We start from the raw sequence: 22,315 nt of genomic DNA on the forward strand, positions 1-22,315 counted from the left end.
CAGAGCTCTTTCTCCCCAACAACACTACCCCAAAGAAGGCTATCCCTTGATCATTCAGGCTGCAATCCTAACCCCCCCCCCCCCCCGGAAAGTAAACTCAATGAATAAAAAGAGACTTGTTCTAAGTATAACTACTTCGGTTTGCTCCCTCCGTTGTTTCCTCCTCTCCCCTTCGCTGCCTTACGAAAAATGCAAATATGTTTATCTACCACAGTGATAAACGGACAGAATTCCTGCTGACCCAAATGCCATTAGAACATTCCATTTCGACCAGACTCAGACGGCTTTAACAGGAATACTCATGCCAGGCGATCTTTTTATCTGCCTTCATTTCCTTTGGCCAAACGTCGCCTCTCTTGGAATATTTTGTCCTTTCAGTTCTGCATAGTCTTCAACTACCAAGTTTCTACATTTTACCACACTGGCCTTCCCATGGAATTTCCCACTCTGGTCATTTCCAACTTCGCTGACCCCGTGGTATTGATGTCCCTGAAGGCACCCTAGAAAGCAGCTCCAAGGCTACATGAAACTTGCAGAGATAGGGAATGCATTTATTCATTAACCCCAAGATATCATTGGGGGAAGGGATACTTTATAAAAGTGAAAGAGAGGGAGTGGTCGCAATCATGGCTGACTTAGAATGAGATGCAAACAGGATTGAGAGACAGTTTGGTGCAGTGGTTAAGTGTACGAACTCTTATTTGGGAGAACTGAGTTTGATTCCCCACTCCTCCACTTGCAGCTGCTGGATTGGTCTTGGATCAGCCATAGCTTTCGTAGGAGTTGTCCTTGAAAGGGCAGCTGCTGTGAGGGCTCTCTCAGCCCCACCTACCTCATAGGGTGTCTGCTGTGGGGGGTGAAGATACAGGAGATTGTAAACCGCTTTGAGTCTAGGATTCAGAGATAACAGCGGGGTATAAATTTGCAGTCTTCTTCTTGTGGCTCTGGGTTGGGAAAATACCTGGAGATTTGGGGGGTGGTGCTCGGGGAGAGCAGGGTGTGGGGAGGGACTGCAGAAGGGTACAATACTATAGACTCCACCCTCCAGAGAAGCCATTTTTTTCTCTAGGGGAACTGTTCTCTGTCATATCTGGAGTTCAGTTGTAGTAGCAAGAGATCTCCATACCCTACAGCAGGGGTGGCCAATGGTAGCTCTACAGATTTTTTTTTGCCTACAACTCCCATCAGCCCCAGCCAGCATGGCCAATGACTGGGGCTGATGGGAGTTGTAGGCAAAAAGCATCTGGAGAGCTACCATTGGCCACCCCTGCCCTACAGGGATGTTGGCAACCCGAGATGCAAACCACCCACCAAAGAAACCCAAAAAGCCACAATTGTACAGCATTCCTAATTTCACAAGAGCATTTCAAAGCGTCCAAGTTGATTTATACATCACACTTGTAATAAGGGAGCTCCTATACTGAAACTTTCTTCAAGTCTATAATAGGGTTGCCAGTAAGGTTGGTAGCCTCCAGGTGGGTCTGCAACAGATATATCACCCTAGAGAACCACAGAAAGAAGCAAGGACAAACTGAAAAAAACTGTGGAAGATTAACAAAGTCCCAAATACCAGAAGTGGCTGCTGTTAAACCTAGTTCCAAAACTCTCTTGAAGGTGAAACAGCCTGAAGAACAAATTTTATATCTCAATCTCTCAATATCAATTTTATATCGTGACATCACATATATTTCATTATCATCACAGTTTGGTTGCTATAATCTATGTCTGTTTATAATTTACTATGATAATAACGAAATCTATGTGATATTGAGATGTAAAATTTATTCTTCAGGCTGTTTCACCTTCAAGAGAGTTTCGGAACTAGGTTTAACAGCAGTCACTTCTAGAATTTGGGACTTCGTTAATCTTCCACAGGTTTTTTTCGGTTTGTCCTAGCCTCCAAGTGAAGAAGAAGATGATATTGGATTTATATCCTGCCCTCCACTCTGAAGATTCTCAGAGCGGCTCACAATCTCCTTTACCTTCCTCCCCCACAGACACCCTGTGAGGTGGGTGGGGCTGGAGAGGGCTCTCCCAGCAGCTGCCCTTTCAAGGACAACCTCTGCCAGAGCTATGGCTGACCCAAGGCCATTCCAGCAGGTGCAAGTGGAGGAGTGGGGAATCAAACCCGGTTCTCCCAGATAAGAGTCCGCACACTTAACCACTACACCAAACTGGCTCTCCAACACCAAACTGGCTCTCCAGAAAGAAAGAAAGAAGATGATGATATTGGATTTATATCCCGCCCTCCTCTCTGAAGAGTCTCAGAGTGGCTCACAATCTCCTTTCCCTTCCTCCCCCACAACAGACACCCTGTGAGATGGGTGGGGCTGAGAGGGCTCTCCCAGCAGCTGCCCTTTCAAGGACAACCTCTGCCCAGAGCTATGGCTGACCCAAGGCCATTCCAGCAGGTGCAAGTGGAGGAGTGGGGAATCAAACCCGGTTCTCCCAAGTCCGCACACTTAACCACCACACCAAACTGGCTCTCCAGTGGGGCCTGGAGATCTCCAGCTTTTTCAACTGATCTCCAGCTGGCAGAGAACAACTTCCCTGGAGAAAATGGCTACTTTGAGGGGTGGACTCTATGGCACTGGACCATGTTGAGACCCCTCCCTTCCCCAAACCGTGCCCTCTCCTGGCTCCACCCCCAACATCTCCAGGCATTTTCCAACACAGACCCTAGCTGCCAGCAACATCTCTGCATTCCCGGTAATTCAGGGGGAAACTTTGTGGTAAAAAAAAGCTTCTACCACAGCGTTTTTGTCCCAAAATGAGAGCCTCTTGAGTCACTGGCATTGCTGAGATGCTGGCCTAGGCCTCTCACTGATCCTGGTTAAGTGACCCCTGCAACTCCTTTGCATATTAGGCCACACACCCCGATGTAGCCAATCCTCCTGGAGCTTACAGTAGGCCCTGTAAGAAGAGCCTTGTAAGCTCTTGGAGGATTGGCTACATCAGGGGCTGTGGCCTAATACGCAAAGGAGTTCTTGCAACAGCAAAAGGCACGAAAGCTGACTAGCACTTGGGGCAGGTGCCACGCTGAGGAACGGAGCCACGAGAGTTACAAGGGGCCTATCAAAGCACCACCCGGGGTTTTCCAGCCACTGAGCGAGCATCGTTCCTCTAAGGAATGCTCCACGCATATCCCAGGACCCACAGCCCTGACCCCGACAAGAATCTCTTCGCGGCCACCCAATTCAAGAGAAGTCCACATTCCTGAAGGATTTCCAACTGAAAACCTGAATTCGCCTGCCAAAGGAAACACCGATCTGTATGTCCTCTAATGACTACTTTACAGTCCTCGTGTGTCATTACCAACTTTTGTTCCCACTCAGAAAAGGGGTCATTTAAAACCACACTGGTAGCTGTTTACCCTGAGAGTATTCTTAGTGAAAGATAAACAGTGCGCTCTCCCCACACTACCAGCAGTACATAATAAGTTTACAACACCGACAATTGCAGCCCTCAATGTACTTCTCGATGCATATATTAAAGACTCGGGGGATTATAAACTGTCAATTCCATTTCTTTTGAACAAGCTTCAAGAAAGCAAACGAATTACGCGATCGCACATGCTAAACGATGCCATTTCAATCCACTTTCAATGCACTTTCCACCAGGATTTTACTGCGTGGACTGGCAAAATTCAGTTTGAAAGTGCACTGATAAGTGGATTGATCTATCATCCATCCATCTATCTATCTATCTATCTATCTATCTATCTATCTATCTATCTATCTATCTATCTATCTATCTATCTATCATCTATCATCTATCATCTATCTATCTATCTATCTATCTATCTATCTATCTATCTATCTATCTATCTATCTATCTATCTATCTATCTATCTATCTATCTACCTATCTACCCATCTACCCATCTACCATCTATCTATCATCCATCTATCTATCTATCTATCATCCATCCATCCATTTATCATCCATCCATTTATCATCTATCTATCTATCTATCTATCTATCTATCTATCTATCTATCTATCTATCTATCTATCTATCATCTATCTATCTATCATCTATCTATCATCCATCCATCTATCTATCTATCTATCTATCTATCTATCTACCTATCTATCTATCTACCTATCTATCTATCTATCTATCATCCATCCATCCATCTATCTACCTATCTATCATCTATCTATCTATCTATCATCCATCCATCCATCCATCCATCCATTTATCATCTATCTATCTATCTATCTATCTATCTATCTATCTATCTATCTATCTATCTATCTACCTACCTACCTACCTATCTATCATCTACCTATCTATCATCTACCTATTTACCTATCTATCTATCTATCTATCTATCTATCTATCTATCTATCTATCTATCTATCTATCATCTACCTATCTATCATCTACCTATTTACCTATTTACCTATCTATCTATCTATCTATCTATCTATCTATCTATCTATCTATCTATCTATCTATCTATCTATCTATCTATCTATCTATCTATCTATCTATCTACCTATCTATCTATTTACCTATCTATTTATCTATCTATTTACCTATCTATCTATCTATCTATCTATCTATCTATCTATCTATCTATCTATCTATCTATCTATCTATCTATCTATCTATCTATCTATCTCGATTTATATCCCGCCCTTCTCACCGAAGTGGCTCAGGGCGGCTTGAAACTGCACTATTTAGCACGTGCGATTGCAACCCAAGATCCTGGCTTTTTCTAAAGAGTTACACACCAGTGGTTTTCAATGTTTTTACCTTCATGGAACCATTCTGACATGGACTTATTTGCCAAAGAGGAGGAGTTGGATTTATACCCCACCCTTCACTCAGAGTGGCTTACAATCTGCCTTCCCTGTGAGGTAGGTGCGGCTGAGAGAGCTCTGTTGAGAACTGCTCTTGCGAGAACAGCTCTGAGAGAACTGGGACTCACCCAAGGACACCCAGCTGGCTGCATGTGTGGAAGAGTGGGGAATCAAACCCAGCTCTCCAGATTAGAGTCGGCTGCTCTTAACCACGACACCAAACCGGCTCAAAGAATCCCTACACATTTGCTATCCCCTATACATTGGTGAGGCTTCTGGGAGGTATTTGAAGAAACACACCCCGTTTCCGTATTTGTCTCTCCACGTGGAACCAGTGTGCAAAGAAACAGGGGTCGTCTGAAAACAGATTAAAATTCATGATGGATCGCAGGCTGCTTTATCTGGTTGGACCATCTCCTGGGATGACTGCAAAAGTCATGCTGGACTACGTGGGCCCTGCCCTAGACGGCCAAGGCTAACTCGATCTCATCAGGCCCTGGCGGCTAAGTAGGCTTGCCCCTGGTTAGTATTCAGATGGGAGACCACCGCGCAAGTCCAGACTTGCCACACGGGAGGCAGGCAATGACAAACACCTCCAAACGTCCCTTGCCTTGAAAACCCTACGGGCTTGCCACAAGTTGACAGCACTTCCCCACCACACGTGGGCCCCAATCTGCCCCAGCACAGCAGCTCTCGCGCCTCGGCAAAAGAGGGCAAATTTAGGAGCACTCGACACAAACGGCTTATGCTTCAACCGCTGAATAAGAAGTCTTGAGGCGCCGACGACCCGTCACAAATGCCTCGGCCCTCAAGAGTAAGCGTGACCTGCAGACGCGACCTTGGGTCACCCACACGTTCTCTCTGAGCTGTTCGCTCAACAGCAGTTCTCAAAAGCGCTCTCTCGACCCCACCTACCTCACGGGGTGTCTTTTGTGGGGAGAGGAAGGGAAAGGAGATTGTAAGCCACTCTGAGATTCTGAACGTAGGGTGGGGTATAAATCCAATCTCTTCTTCTTCTTCTTTTTAAAATAAAAGGTGAAATTTAACATTAGAACAGAGGTGGCCAAACTGTGTCTCAGGAGCCACGTGTGGCTCTTCCACACATATTGTGTGGCTCTCAAAGCCCCCAACGCCCCCTCATCCAACTTGGAGAAGGCCTTTCCCTCTTGAAATAATTTTTCCAAGCCAAAGCAGCCAGCAGCCTGGAGAATGCATTTAAAGTTAAAGTTGCTTTCTTTCCACCTCTCCCCATCTATCTGCCTGCCTTCCTTCCTTCCTTGCGGCTCTCAAACATCTAACAATTTTATGTGGCTCTTAAATTAAAAGCAAGTTTGGCCACCTCTGCTTTAGAGTAAAGATGGGCAGATGGAGGCAGCATTTAACCCCATCCCTGCCGCCTACAAGCCACCTCAAGCAGGTCGCTGGAGAGGTAGCATGTCAGTTTTCTATACAATAAATGCAACTTGTCTGCTCTAAAGAGACTCCGGCGAGGTGATAACAGTGCCACCTGCTGGTACCTAAAGGGACACTGCAGGAAGGATGAGGAGGACGTGTTTTCTGTTGTGTTGTTTGAGAGACTTGAAGTAACAGATATAAACTATAGCAAAGGAGTTTTCATCTAAATTTGAGGAAGAACTTCATGACGGTGAGGTGCAGGGGTGGAATTCTAGCAGGAGCTCCTTTGCATATTAGGCCACACCTCCTGATATAGCCAATCCTCCAAGAGCTGACAAGGCTCTTTTTTTGTAAGCTCTTGGAGGATTGGCTACATCAGGGGTGTACGGCCTAATATGCAAAGGAGATCCTGCTAGAATGTCACCCCTGCTGAGGTGCGTTCCACACTGGAACAGTCTCCTCGCAACATGGTGGATTTTTCACCGTTGGGGGTTTTAAACCCAACGTCTGCCTAATGTCAGGATGTTACTGTTCTAGCCTAAGCTTGCCCAATCTCATTAGACCTCAGAAGCTAAACAGGCTTGGCCCTAGTTAGGAGCAGGGTTGCTACGCGGAGTCAGGCAACGGCAAACCATCTCCGAACGTCTCTTGCCTTGAAAACCTTCCAGGATCACCGCAAGACAGCTGCGACTCGACAGAAGTTTCCACCACCGCCAGTTCCTAAGTCAGCAGGGGGCTGGACTAGATGACCCTGACGGTCCCTATCCAACTCAGATTAAATACACCCATAAATAAAATCCTTTACAACTGCCCCCACCCGCCCCTAGGTCAGAACAAGCCAGTGGTTCTTTTACCACGCGAACAATCGAGTTTATTAGAAATGACGCAAACAGGGGTAAGTATTAACAGGTTACTGTTACCAGCGCCAATAGTATTTATTTATTTACTTTAAATTTCTATCCCGCCCTCTCCGCGAGCGGGCTCAGGGCAGCTAACAGCATTTATATTTACAATTTAAAAACCAATAAAATACAGTTACAGTTTTAAAAACCATGATGCGGTTATGTACCACGTCAATATAAGCGAGTTCTTCTTTTCTGATGGTGATCATGTAGTATCATAAGAAGATGAAGAAGAAGATATTGGATTTATATCCCGCCCTCCACTCCGAAGAGTCTCAGAGTGGCTCACAATCTCCTTTACCTTCCTCCCCCACAACAGGCACACTGTGAGGTAGATGAAGATATTGGATTTATATCCTGCCCTCCACTCCGAAGAGTCTCAGAGCGGCTCACAATCTCCTTTACCTTCCTCCCCCACAACAGACACCCTGTGAGGTGGGTGGGGCTGGAGAGGGCTCTCCCAGCAGCTGCCCTTTCAAGGACAACCTCTGCCAGAGCTATGACTGACCCGAGGCCATTCCAGCAGCTGCAAGTGGAGGAGTGGGGAATCAAACCCGGTTCTCCCAGAGAAGAGTCCGCACACTTAACCACTACACCAAACTGGCTAGTATCATAGCGCTATAATGATGTGGGGCGGCAGTAATCTCCCGGTTAGATATTAAGGGCCTGTTGGAACAGTTCCGTTTTGCAGGCCCTGCGGAAAGTAGAAAGATCCCCTAGGGCCCTTACGGCCTCTGGGAGAGCATTCCACATTTCTGGTGCTGCCACCGAGAAGGCCCTAGCCCGTGTAGAGCATAGCTTAACCTCCTTTGGTCTAGGGACAGACAGTAGATTTTGTGTCCCTGAATGCATGCTCTCTGGGGAACATACGGAGAAAGGAGGTCCCGTAGATAGGCAGGCCCCTGACCATAAAGGGCTTTAAAGGTCAATACCAACACCTTTAAATGGACTCGGAACACAATAGGTAGCCAGTGCAGCTCTTTCAGCACTGGCTGAACGTGCTCCCACCAAGGGAGTCCCATTAACAGCCATGCTGCAGCGTTCTGCACTAGCTATAGTTTCCAAGTCAGGGTCAGGGGTAGCCCCACGTAGAGAGCATTACAGTAACATCTCTGAGGACCGCCAACTGTTATTGTGAAATGCTGGAAGAACTTTTTGAGAACCCACCTGTTTTATATCGAAAGTATAGCACCACAGAGTTTTACGTTCAATGTGTTTGTAATGCTCATATCTGTGAACCTTGTAAGCTCTTGGAGCATTGGCTACATCAGAGGTGTGTGGCCTAATATGCAAAGGAGCCCCTGCTAGAATTCCTCCCCTGTTCCAGGCTGTCGTCAAGGGTAATCCTGTATACAGTGTATTACAGTAGTGCAGTCTAGGTTACGCTGACACAGAGAAGCATGAATAAATTCAGCCACAAACCAAGATGGGGGTAAGACTTGCAATCCAGATGTAAGTGAAAGAAAGCACTGTTAAAAACTGCACCAACCAATCTACCCATCAGCAAAGCTGGGTGCAGAGGCCCTCTCAGACTGCTGACACAATCAGCTGCTGATAAACCAGCCCCCTTCCAGGGTATGTAGAAGCCACCCGGCAAGAATCCTGCTTTTGGCAACCAGCATCACCTCTGTAAGGTGTGCATGGATAGTACAGTTGCTAACAGTGCCCTTTTTCACTTAAGTTTTAGCTTGTTCATCCTCAGCCACTTCTAATGACCAATTCCTCTTCGCTCTACAACATCCTCCTTTCCTCAATTACAGTTTTGCAGGGCTTTTGGGGGGTAGCAGGAACTCCTTTGCATATTAGGCCACACCCACCCTGATGCAGCCAATCCTCCAAGAGCTTGCAGTAGGCCCTGTACTAAGAGCCCTGTAAGATCTTGGAGGACTGGCTACATCGAGGGTGTGTGGTCTAATATGCAAAGGAGTTCTCGCTACAAAAAAAGCCCTGCAGTTTTGTATATCAGTGGCAAACACAGAGTAGGAATCTCCATCTTTGCATCTGAAAGCAGACTATACGATATCACATTCAGTACGGCTCACCTCTGCACACATTGCCTTGCTGGTCAATCACTTGCTTGCAGATGTTACAAACTTTGGCTTTCTTGAAGGTTTTGGTCTTGAACGTATGAGAATTTGGAGCTAGCTCTTCCGGCTGGGAAAGAGAAAGAGGAAACTTTAGGGCACACTTTCTTTAAAAAAAAAAAATTACCACCACCCCAAAAATGAAGCAAATATTGAACCATCGATGTGTTCCAGAAGGGACATTTAAAAAGAATTATAGTACCTTCACAGATGATTTGATAGATACAGGTAAGCAGGGGTGGAATTCTAGCCGGAGCCAATTTGCATATTAGGCCACACAACCCTAATGTAGCCAATCCTCCAAGAGCTTACAAAAAAAAGCCTTGTAAGCTCTTGGAGGATTGGCTACATCAGGGTGTGTGGCCTAATATGCAAAGAAGCCCCTGGTAGAATTCCACCCCTGCAAGTAAGATGTCTTTTGCAAACAATATCTATTGATTATTGTGCTACTTAATGCCCACAAGGAATTTACAGGAAGAGCAAACAAAACAAGTGATTTTTCCCTTCTCCCTCTGTCCCGTGAATTCCTCGCTGAGGACATTGAAAAGGCCAGTGATGCATCTGGAGATCTCCATAAATGCAGCAAGGGAGTTCTCATGGGACCTACCAAAAAAAAGGACACAAGGAAGGAGATGCCACAGCTGGATGTCTTCCAAGATGTCACACGGTGCCCCCATGAGATGAGTGGGCAAAGGGACCTGGGAGAAGTATTCCATGAACTCTCGTGATCCAGCACCATTCTTCCTCAAAATCCCCTGCCCCGGCCCCATGATGTGTTCAGCACTGAAGTGGGGCTGAACTTCATTCCCTTCAGCACTGTGGCCATGGCATGAGTTTTGTCTTGAGCCTGGGAAGGGCTGTGACAGGCAGTCTTTATCCCAAGCCCAAGGAAAGCTGGCTTCCAATTGGTTTGGGAAAAGTCCAGAAAGGGGCAACTAGGATGATGAAAGGGTTGGAACACTTTCCCCACGAAGAACGGTTAAAACGCTTGGGGCTCTTTAGCTTGGAGAAATGTCGACTCAAGGGTGACATGATAGAGGTTTACAAGATTATGCACAGGATAGAGAAAGTAGAGGAAGAAGTACTTTTCTCCCTTTCTCACAATACGAGAACTTGTGGACATTCAATGACATTGCTGAGCAGTCGGGTTAGAAAGGATAAAAGGAAGTCCTTCTTCACCAAAAGGGTGATTAACATGTGGAATTCACTGCCACAGGAGGTGGTGGCAGCTGCAAGCATAGACAGCTTCAAGAGGGGATTGGATAAACATATGGAGCAGAGGTCCATCCGTGGCTTAGTCACAGCGTATTGTTGGAACTCTCTGTCTGGGCAACAGGATGAGGGCTTCTAGTGTCCTGGCCCCACTGATGGACCTCCTGATGGCACCTGGGTTTGTTTGTTTGTTTGCCACTGTGTGACAGAGTGGGGGGGGGGGGGAAGCAAGCACTTCAGAGAATAATCCAGTCTCTCTTTTGGGGGGTATATTGTAGCAATTTTTTTATCGACATCCCAAATTTCTCCTTTCTGTCCAAAAGAGAACTTCAGAGGTGATCTCCAGTAGAACAACAGAGCAAAATGAAGGGATTCGGTTCCCCACCGGCAGAAACTTTACTCAGAGACTATCTCTTCTGCAACCCTATTATGTTCTTGCCTTAATATATGAAAGCTCAAATACTAGATACGAACGGCCTTGGAAACCATTGAGACTGACCTCGAAAACCATTCAGCTGTTTTAAGCCAAGCATAATGAGAGAAACTCCCACCCTTCTCAGGTTCCACAAGACAGACGACACTCCCCACAACCTGTGCCACTGTTAGCACAGAGAAGAGAAAAATCAGTTATTCCTTGCCCTGTTTTATTCTGTTGCCAATGCGGATGAAATTACTCCCTTGGATTTGGAAGGAAATGTGAATGTTAAAACAAGCGCACAAATATATATATTGCTGTCAGACAGCAGTGAGACACTCAGCCAGAAAAACGGCTGCCTCAGAAAAGCTCTGGATAGAGCACAAATAAATAGCTACAATTTTAAAAAGTGAGGGGAGATTAATTCCCTCAACCAGCCTCTTCCCCTTAACAGCGACGTCTATACATAGTTAAAAGCAGGGCGTTTTTTTTTTTTAACAGGAACTCCTTTGTGTACTAGGCCACACACCCCTGATGTAGCCAATCCTCCAAGAGCTTACAGGGCGCTTCTTACAGGGCCTACTGTAAGCTCCAGGAGGATTGGCAACATCATGGGGTGTGGCCTAATATGCAATGGAGTTCCTGCTACAAAAAAGGCCTGTGTTTAACTGATGCAAGGACCAGACAGGAATAACGAGCTTAATTTACATGGTCACCTTCAATGTTCCCTCTAAGTTGCAGAGTCTTGTGAGCAAAAAGTCTACTTTGTGAGCTACCGGCATTAAAACTGTGAGCTACTGGCATTAAAGTCGTGAGCTACTGCATACATTAGTGTGCTCTGGGGTCATCCTTCCTGAGCTAAGACAAAAATGTGTGAGCTGGAGGCTAAAAATCTGTGAGCTAGCTCATGCTAACTCTGCTTAGAGGGAACACTGCTCACCTTGTGTCTGGATTTAGTTGGTAAAGCAAATGCATATATCAGAATTGGAGATTGATGTGCAAATGTACACACTGCGGAATGCTGAGAGCAATTAACGGAGACCCTGTCGTTATTCTCCTTCCATCTCCTCGCAAGCTTGAAGGTAACTAACAGCATCCTGTTCTTTAAGGTGGGGTGATCGGTAGTGCAGTGTTATGTCTTCTCTATCACCAGACCAGAGAAATACATTCCAATCTACGTCACATTCTACATCACACAATTCCATCACATTCTACCATTCATCACAGTCAGCGCAACAGCTTCCAGGGGTCTTCGTTCAGGGCCTACTGCAAGCTCCAAGAGGACTGGCTACATCAGGGGGTATGGCCTAATATGCATAGCAGCTCCTGCTAAAAAAAAAAACAAAAAACCCTGCAACGTGACGGAGTTGGGATACCAAAATGGCGTCTATAAACTGGGAACTGTGTCAGGCCATGGCTGTGCGGGGACGGTGGGGTGGAGAAGGGGTCACAGACATAATGAGAAGGCAGAAGGGGTGGGATCCCTCCCGGAGAAGGCAGAAGGGGTGGGATCCTTCCCCCAAAAGTCTTTGTGGGTCTCCCTCTTGTTCTATGAGACCCTTCAATGAGCGTGCCACAGGGCTGCTCCGAAAAACCAAGACCAAGCTCAGCAACACAAACCAAAGGGAATATCTTTGTGCTACCCAAACAAGACTTTTTCAATGTATGCAAACCAGGATTTCTCTGGAGTATAACAGATCATTTTGATACCAAGTAACAGGTACGAATTCAATGAAACAAATGGCGGATAAACACAGCAGTACTAGCGATGCAACTTAACACTGGTAGGTAGGGTGGAATTGGAGAAGTAACTCTGAGAAGGTGCTGAACACCTAGGAACCTCAGAATAAACCAGGGGTGGAATTCTAGCAGGAGCTCCTTTGCATATTAGGCCACACACCCCTGATGTAGCCAATCCTCCAAGAGCTTACAAAAAAGAGCCTACTGTAAGCTCTTGGGAGGATTGGCTACATCAGGGAGCTGTGGCTTAATATGCAAAGGAGCTCCTGCTAGAATTCCACCCCTGGGGTTACCTACCTCCAGGTGGAGCCGATATCTCCTGGAACCGCAGCTGGATGACAGAGATCAGTTCCCATGGAGAAAATGGATGCTTTGAAGAATACGGTCTATGGGATTGTACCTTGCTGAGCTCCTTCCCCTCCTCACGCTCTCACCTCCCTACTGTAAGCTCTTGGAGGACTGGCTACATTGGGGAGGTGTGGCCTAATATGCAAAGAAGCTCCTGCTAGAATTCCACGTTAAAGGGCTCCAATGTGACATCGGGTTGCAAAGGAAGACAACGTCTACCTGCCGCCTCTGGGGGTCACATGACCTTCCCTACGATTTACACACTGGCATTTACGCACAGGGAGAACATGTAAGCCTCCTCTCCAGGCCTGCTGGAGGCAGCTCGTAACTAACACAGTAAAACAAAAATCAACCAAGACAATAGAAACGAGTCAGTAAAAAGGTTCAGTTCAAACGAGCCACTTAAAAAAAAGGAGTCGAGTCAATAAGAAACAAAGCCAGGGCATAAAAGCCCTGCAGATAAACACAGCAGTCTAAAAAAATGGTACAGTAAAACCGCCTCAGACCATAAAACACAGAAAAAAGCTGGAACCTCTTAGTTAAAAACTCGAGTAAAAGCAAAAGTTTTGCCCTGGGGCCTAAAAGAAAGCAAAGTCGGTGTAGAGCTGCCTGCCTCCAAGTGGTAGTCAGAAATAATGGACAGCAGTGTGGGGAAGCCAAATACAAAATGCACTGCTTTCAGACACAACAACAAGAGCATTTTAATGATCCACAACAAAACACTAATTCTAAACATACATTCCCAATATATGGATACACAAATTCCAGAAATGAATTCCAAATATATTGAGACATATATGGACGATGGTGGGTCGATCCAAAGTGCACCATTTCAAATCTTCATCAAGACCAAGATGAATGGATTTATATTCCACCCTCCACTCAAGAGTCTCAGAGCAGCTCACCATCTCCTTTATCTTCCTCCCCCACAACAAACACCCTGTGAGGTGGGCGGGGCTGAGAGAGCTCTCACAGCAGCTGCCTTCTCAAGGACAACCTCTGCCAGAGCTATGGCTGGCCCAAGGCCATTCCAGCAGGTGCAAGTGGAGGAGTGGGGAATCAAACCGGGTTCTCCCAGATAAGAGTCCGCACACTTAACCACTACACCAAGGAAAGGAAAGGAAAGGTCACCTGTGAAGTACCAGTCGTTTCCGACTCTGGGGTAATGTTGCTTTCACAACGTTTTCACGGCAGGCTTTTTATGGGGTGGTTTGCCGTTGCCTTCCCCAGTCATCTACACTTTCCCCCCAGCAAGCTGGGTACTCATTTTACTGACCTTGGAAGGATGGAAGGCTGAGTCAACCTCGAGCCAGCTACCTGAAAACTCAGCTACCGCCGGGGATCGAACTCAGGTCGTGAGCAGAGCTTACGACTGCAGTACTGCAGCTTTAACACTCTGCGAAGTGGCTCTCTAAATATATACTGTAGTCTTGGTATCACTTTGAAATGGGACCTTTAACCTGGACTCCAGAGAGCTTATGATCTTAATAATTGTTATCACTTTTGGAGTGGGGCCAAAGGCGGCTCCAAAGAGCTTGTAATCTTACAAACAAGAACGCGAGTTTGCATAGGAATCACCGCAAACATTCACACCTAGCCGAAGCCCATGCTAATTACACAGGGAAAGATTCCCCTGAACCAGGAGCCATGAGGAATCCTGCAGAAACAGTTCCTTATTCTCTCCGTTACTAATTCACAAGCAGAACACTTAAAGACTCCACCCGAAATCACGCAGTTGTGAACTCTTCACTTTTGAGAGGCTGTTGCCTTATGAAATTGTTGTCGTGATTATTTGGGGTGGGGGGGGGGAGCAGAAGAAGAAGACAACGATGACGACTGCAGATTTATACCCTGTCCTTCTCTCTGAATCAGAGACTCAGAGCAGCTTACAATCTCCCGTATCTTCTCCCCCCACAACAGACACCCTGTGAGGTGAGTGGGGCTGAGGGAGCCCTTTCAAGGACAACTCTGCCAGAGCTATGGCTGACCCAAGGCCATTCCAGCAGCTGCAACTGGAGGAGCGGGGAATCAAACCAGGTTATCCCACACAAGAGTCCGCACACTTAACCACTATCCAAACTGGCTCTCCGTTCAAAGCATCTTGTGTTCCAGTATATATCGTTCTGATGTCAATTTTATATTGCACCCAATAAGAACTGGGTTTTTTGGCCACTGTGTGACACAAAGTGTAGGAATGGATGGGCAATTGGCCCATGTTTTTTAATTGCACTAAATACATACGCATGTACACACTTTATGTGTGAAGGTGTTATTGCTTACCGGTGATTATTATCTCAGATATTTTGACGACACACGCCGGTATCGGTAGTTTATTATCAATTTTCTCCAGGGGAACTCATCTCCATGGTCTGGAGATCAGTCGTAATTCCGGGTGATCTGTAGCCCCTGCTGGAAGGCTGACAACCCTACAGTGGCACCTGAACAGACGAACAACATTTATTCCACAAAGTTTGAGTCCCGGGGAACCTTTAAGACCCGCACAGTTTTATTCTAGGCATAAGCTTCAGATGTATTTCAGAGGGGAATCCTCATTTTGCACAATTTTACAGAAAACGATCGGGGAAGGGGAGGCAGTTTGAGGCAGACAAAAGCTTGGTGTGGAACTTCTTAAAAAGCCTTCCAGGCGTAATTCCCTGTATAAGGGACTAGAACAGGGGCGGCCAAACTTGATTAACGTAAGAGCCACATAAAATAAACATCAGATGTTTGAGGGAGGGAGGGAGGGAGGGAGGGAAGGAAGGAAGGAAGGAAGGAAGGAAGGAAGGAAGGAAGGAAGGAAGGAAGGAAGGAAGGAAGGAAGGAAGGAAGGAAGGAAGGAAGGAAGGAAGGAGGGAAGGAGGGAAGGAGGGAAGGAGGGAAGGAAGGAAGGAAGGAAGGAAGGAAGGAAGGAAGGAAGGAAGGAAGGAAGGAAGGAAGGAAGGAAGGAAGGAAGGAAGGAAGGGGAAGCAGAGGTGTAAGTAAAACAACTTTAACTTTAAATGCTTTCTCCAAGCTGCCAGCTGGCTTTGCTTAGAGAAGTGATTTCAAGAGACAAATGCCTTCTCCAAGGTGGCCAATGGGACAGTGAAGGATTCGAGAGCCACACAATACGTGTGAAAGAGCCACATGTGACTCCCGAGCCACAGTTTGGCCACCCCTGAACTAGAAAGACAGCCCTGGAGTGGAAGGGCTGCATTTAAACTGATAGTCACAGAAGTTGTTCAACCATCTGATGTCACTGCTTAAGTAAAGAAGGAAACTGTTCCAAGAAGCCTTTTTTTCTCACGTTCTAAAACTTGAAGAGGGATTCTTTTGACCTATGACTTGGGATCTTCTCTGTCCAGCCCACAAGCCCTGTTTGCTTTTAGCAAACCAAAGCAGCCCCAACTTCATCTCCTTCTAGGTCTCTTTGACCAATCCCCCTTCCCACGACCTCCACAGCATGACTTGTCTTGCCAATTGAGGTCTTCTATATAAGCAATCAATCTGTTTAATATAGGGTCAGAGGCCCATCATAGCACAGCATAACAAAATATGCAGTATAACCAAATAGCAAAATATACACTTCAAGGCAGACACAATTTAAAACCTAGGCATACAAATTCCAATATTCCCATTCTAAAACTTTAGACTTAAAACTGATGAAACAATGCACTATTTTTGCCTAACAACTTTTCCCAGCGTCTTATAGCTTGAATAGTAAATGTTGCCACCTTTAAGGTAATTTCCCCGTCCCTGTCAGCTGAAAGCTTATCTAAATAAAAACTGGTATCCCTCCCCAGAAGCTGACTACAGATCACGGATATATAGGCCATCTGAATATTCTGATAAAGTTTGCATTTGAATAGTACGTGCTCCCTTGTCTATCTTCCCCTCTCTGCAGATGCACACTCTTTCTTCATATGGGTGCTTTTTGTATATCCACTGAGGTTTTCAATATATTGCCAGTTAAGAGGTCAGTAAGGTAGTATGCAGAGTGAAAAGGTTAAAAATAATTGTGAAAAAGATATACAGTTGTTTATTATTGTACTGTCACGTATGGAAGCTGCACTCTCCATCCTAATTTGTGTTGTTTTGCTTTTTGTTTGTTTGTTACTTTTGTATTTGGTTTTTGGAGAAAACAAAAAGATGAATGGACAAGGTTTTCTATATATCTGCAAGGGTTAAATCATTGCTCACCCCCCCCCCCATATCAAGAAAGGGAGCTGGTGTGTTGCAGGGGAGAGGAAATGGTCCAAGCCAGGGGTGTCAAACGTGCGGCCCATGGGTCAAATCAGGCCCCCAGAGGGCTCCTATCAGGCCCATGAGCAGGTCTGCTTCCTTCCTCTCGCTTGCTTCTTTCTGTGTCACAGCTTGCTTTGCCAGGATTTCTCGACTGCACAAGAGCTACAGAGCAAAGCCTCTATTTTCTCCATTGGCTGAGGCTCCTCTCTTGGGGAGGAAGGAGGAGGGAAGAGCTTGCTTTGATACTGACCACAATATTGTAAGAGCGCTAATACTTTAAGCATGTTTTATGTTAAGGTTTGTTTTTTGGTTTTTTTAAACTTCAATTATGTTTATCTGTGTCCTTTATAAAGTTTATATCTCCACTAGCTGGCATTTCATTCTATGACACATATGGCCCAGACCGATGAGGGCTCATTTATGTCAGATCCGGCCCTCGTAACAAGTGAGTTCAACGCCCCTGGCCTAAGCTTTGATGGAAGCAAAAATAGGAAGACAGATGAGAAGAGGAAAGGAAGGGTGTGAGATAAATGGTCGCAGAACCACCCAAGTAAATGCGGAGAACTTTTTTCAATAATGGGAATGTTCCTAATCCATTTTTATAACAGTGAGATACATTTTCATGCAGAGGTTTAAGAAAGGGAAAGCAAACTGTTAACTCTGGTAAACTAGTATTAACAGTGCAGTCCCAAATTTCCCATCAATAAGACTTAAAGACTCCCGGATGGGTGGGTGTCTGTGTGCATGTGTGAAAAATGCACCCAGAGAATGGATTTTAGGGCATTTTAACCAAGGCGCTTCTTTGTAGGAAAAAACCCAGCAGGGACTCGTTTGCATATTAGGCCACACCCCCTGACTTCACCATTGTTTTACACAGTATGAACTCCTTTTGCATATTATGCCACACCTCCTGATATGAAGCCAGCATTCCAGTGCCTTCCTGCTCAAAAAAAGCCCTGATTTTAACCCTTTACCTTCTGACCGTTTCCTTTGTGGGAGATTTCTTGCGCTCCATATTTTTGGGGGTTGGACTACAGTCAGGGGTGGCCAAACTGTGGCTCGGGAGCCACATGTGGCTCTTTCACACATATCGTGCGGCTCCCGAAGCCCCCACCACCCCATTGGCTGACTTGGAGAAGGCATTCCCCTCTTTAAATCATTTCGCCAAGCCAAGCCAGCTGGCAGCGTAGAGAATGCATTTAAAGTTGCTTTCTTTCCACCTCTCCCTCCCTCCATTTCCCTTCCTTCTTTCCTGCTCTCAAACATCTGACATTTATGTCTTGCGGCTCTCAGACATCTGATGCTTATTCTCTGTGGTTCTTACGTTAAGCAAGTTTGGCCACCCCTGGACGACTGTCTCGGCTCCTGTCCCTACATTCTGGGTGGGAGTGAAGACCCAGATGGTGGTCTCCCTCCCCACCCCCCTCATCTTCCTTCCTGATGATGACTCTGCTCTGGAAGGGCGTTAGTTTACGCCACTGGCTCATTCTCCTCTTTCTCTTTCGGAGCAATGAGGAAGTCCCTCTTGGCCTACGGTTGACTTGTTTTTGTTGCTTTCCTCTAACGGCAGCCCCTTCCCCTAAGTGTCACAAGGAGAGGAGTTTTGTAAGTACTTGGTGATACGGCAGTGGCATCAGATGCTTGGAAAAAAATACGCAGAAACATTATTGGGCAAGCCCAAGGCAATGAAGAGAGAGAGAGAGAGAGAGAGAGAGAGAATCAGGGCTTTTTTGTAGCAGAAGCTCCTTTGCATATTTGGCCACACACCCCTCATGGAGCCAATCCTCCTGGAGCTTACAGTAGGCCCTGTAAGCTCTTGGAGGATTGGCTACATCAGGGGGTGTGGCCTAATATGCAAAGGAGCTCCTGCTATGAAAAAAAGCCCTGCTGCTCACCAACCTATGCCCAGAATTCCAGGCTCCACAATGTTAGGATCCCTGAGCTATACAAGGAGTGGTGGGATAGGGGAGGGAGGAGAGCTCGGGGAGGCCAGGTTAGGCAGAAGCAGGGCTTTTTTTGTAGCAGGAACTCCTTTGCATATTAGGCCGCACACCCCTGGATGTAGCCAATCCTCCAAGAGCTTACAGCAGGTCCTGTACGAAGAGCCCTGTAAGCTCTTGGAGGATCGGCTACCTCGGGGAGGTGTGGCCTAATATGCAAAGGAGTTCCTGCTACAAAAAAAAAAAACCTTGGTGGCCTCCCATCCAAATCAGAGTCAAGGCCAACCCTGCTCGGCTTCCAAAATCCCTCCACAACCCCAACACGTCGGAGGCTATTCTTCGTTTACATCAATGATTTTGTTCAAACGCTCATTAAAACAGATTTTATCCTCCCCTCCCTGCATGACCTCAAAAGCTTTTTACAAATCTTTGGGCAATTCTAAAACTAATTATGTCTTTAAAATTCTTCAAGCACCCTGTTCACCCCACCCCCCACCCCACGCCAGCCCATTTCAAAATGTTTTCAAGATGCTTGTTAAAGCTTTTCACCCCTTCTGGGTCTTCGAGGTTAACGTCCCGTCAAGGGTGCTGCAGAAAAGCGAGCTCCACCCTGTAGGATCAAAGACCGGTCTTTGTCCTCTGGAACTGTCTAAAAGCTCGGTGTGGTTTGAAAGAGATCAATCGCTGTGTTCAATAAGGCTTCATTACAAAGACCAGAAAGACAAAAAGACAGGTCAGCAGGCTTGCTCTCTCTCCATGCAGGAACAGTACCTCTCATCACCTGTACCGGGGACGCAGCTGAACGCCAATGAGCAGTTTGTACACCAACCAACGTTAAACCCCACACAGATGAGGATTAAGACTCCGTGCTAACAGAAAGCATGAGCCTAAGCCAAAGAGGAGCCAATGATCCACTTCTACTGACAGGTCTTGGGAGCTGAGCTTTCCTTCCTGCCCAGTATCCAAAATGACTTTCCCAGCCGAGGCTCACAATACAAATGAAACCCAAAGGAGAGGGAACAGAGGCCAAGCTACTCAACAGATTTTTCTAACTGTATATAAGTTCAGCATGAGAGACAATAGAGACAGACGGATGGATGGATAAATAAGCAGGGAGAGGGGAAGGAAGGGGGGGGCTTTTTTGTTGCAGGAACTCCTTTGCATATTAGGCCACACCCGTGATGTAACCAGTCTTCCAAGATCTTACAGGGCTCCTAGTACAGAGCCTACTGGAAGCTCCAGGAGGATTGGCTACATCAGGGGTGTGTGGCCTAATACGTAAAGGAGGTCCTGCTAGAATTCCTTACAGGGCTCTTAGTACAGAGTCTACTGGGAGCTCCAGGAGGATTGGCAACATCAGGGGTGTGTGGCCTAATACGCAAATGAGTTCCTGCTACAAAAAAGCCCTGGACAGACAGACAGACAAATAGGGGGGTTTTGTAGAAAGAACTCCTTTGCAAGAGCTTAGTACATGGCCTACTGTAAGCTCCAGGAGGATTATTTTAGAAAAACAGCAGTAGCAGTATTTTAGAAGACCAGACTGGTGATGTCTCTTGTTAAGTCCTGCAAGATTACAAACACCATAGAGCATGTCAGACAGATAGGTTCATATCAGTCTCCTTCCGGTCTGTTTCTGCTTTCACTTGCACTCTCCAACCAGCAGAATGTTTGTTCTCCTGTTTGTTCTCCTTCTCTTCCTTCTTTTTATTTCCTGCATGCATCAGAAGGAACAACATGGTGTCTCTCCTCCTGAACTGAACGAAGCAGATGGCCTACTACAATCCAAAGCCATCCAGTTAGCTAGAATAGTTTAGTCACGCTTTCTCTCAATTATACTTATGTTATATTCATTTAAATAAATCCACCAGTATTGGTTTCTTAACTTAAAACAAAGGCTCTCTGTGCAATTTGTGAGAGATTGTGGTAACCATGAGACTAGGCCACGCTGCTGCGCTGAAGCTCAGAAGGAGCACTCTGCTAAGTGAAGGTAAGGAGTGCGGCCTGACCGGTCCAGCCATCCTAAACCAGACCCAACCCAGTAAACATTTAAACATGAAGTCAGCCATGCAGAATGGTCAAGATTTGTAAAATAACACACACACACATGCTTGCACATCCCGCATCCCACTTAGTGCTGCTCCTTTAGGGCTCATCGGCAATTCCACCCCCCACCCCCACCCCCGCCGCCAGCTGCAAGAACAAGCCAGAGATTAAGCGGGATCATCCCATTCGACTAAGAATTCGACGCAGTGCTGGAGAGGGTAATCCAATCTGACAGAACTGAGCGTCTTGTATAATCCCTCCCTCTTTTGCTGATTAAGCAGCAAGACCCAGGGCCAAGTCCATTAAAGCAGCAATTAGAGACAGAAAAGTAGCCAGAGTTTCCCCCTCGTCCTGAAGTCATTTGGCTTCGAAGGGTCTAAGACAGCTCAGGACGGCCCATAAGAGATGCAACAAACCAAGGGAGTTACTCCTACCGCGTTCAGTGGGACTTACTTTTCCGAGTATGCATGCTCATGACTGCATTGTTAAGTGCACTCTGAAATCTGGCTTTCACATTCAACACAACTGGTTCCTTCTTAGTAGCACACATAAGGTAGAAGGATAGACAAATTGGGTAGCAAGATCTTCAGAGCCAGTTTGGTGCAGTGGTTAAGTGTGTGGACTCTTATCTGGGAGAATCGAGTTTGATTTCCCCACTCCTCCGCTTGCAGCTACTGGAATGGCCTTGGGTCAGCCATAGCTCTCGTAGGAATTGTCCTTGAAAGGGCAGCTTCTGGGAGAGCCCTCTCAGCCCCACCCACCTCACAGGGTGCCTGTTGTGTGGGAGGAAGATAAAGGAGATTGTGAGCTGCTCTGAGACTCTGATTCAGAGAGAAGGGGAGGGTATAAATCTATGGTCTTCTCCTTCTTCATGTCTGCTTGACAGAATAACAGACAACCAAGACAACTGAGCCTGCCTTGGCGGGGAGGGTGGGATATAAATAAAAATTTATTATTATTATTATTTATTAAGGCAGCCCAGGTTGGAGGATTGCCAGGTTTCCTCACCATTGTTGCAGAGATCTGGGGGGAGGGGTTCTGGAGGGGGGGGAGGGATGTCACACACAAAAGTCCCTGACACAGTGGCATCATTACAAACTCTATGTGGGTTTTGCCTTCAAAACCAAAGAGTTAGTCCCAAAACCAGAGCGTATCCCTATGACATCTGCAGCGTAATGACATCACCCGGACGTGACATCAGA

General features: G+C 46.3%; 1 protein-coding gene across 1 annotated transcript in view; it reads right to left on the reverse strand.

Annotated features, from left to right (window-relative positions):
• TNS3 (tensin 3) overlaps nucleotides 1–22,315 on the reverse strand; it is a 298,608-nt gene that overhangs the window by 270,612 nt on the left and 5,681 nt on the right. The window contains exon 2 of the mRNA XM_060247769.1: nucleotides 9,150–9,261. The gene's annotated coding sequence lies outside the window, so the exon portion shown is untranslated. The remainder of the gene's footprint in view (nucleotides 1–9,149; nucleotides 9,262–22,315) is intronic.

This window comes from Heteronotia binoei, chromosome 10 (assembly GCF_032191835.1).
Source record: "Heteronotia binoei isolate CCM8104 ecotype False Entrance Well chromosome 10, APGP_CSIRO_Hbin_v1, whole genome shotgun sequence".
NCBI classification, from domain to species: Eukaryota; Metazoa; Chordata; class Lepidosauria; order Squamata; family Gekkonidae; genus Heteronotia; species Heteronotia binoei.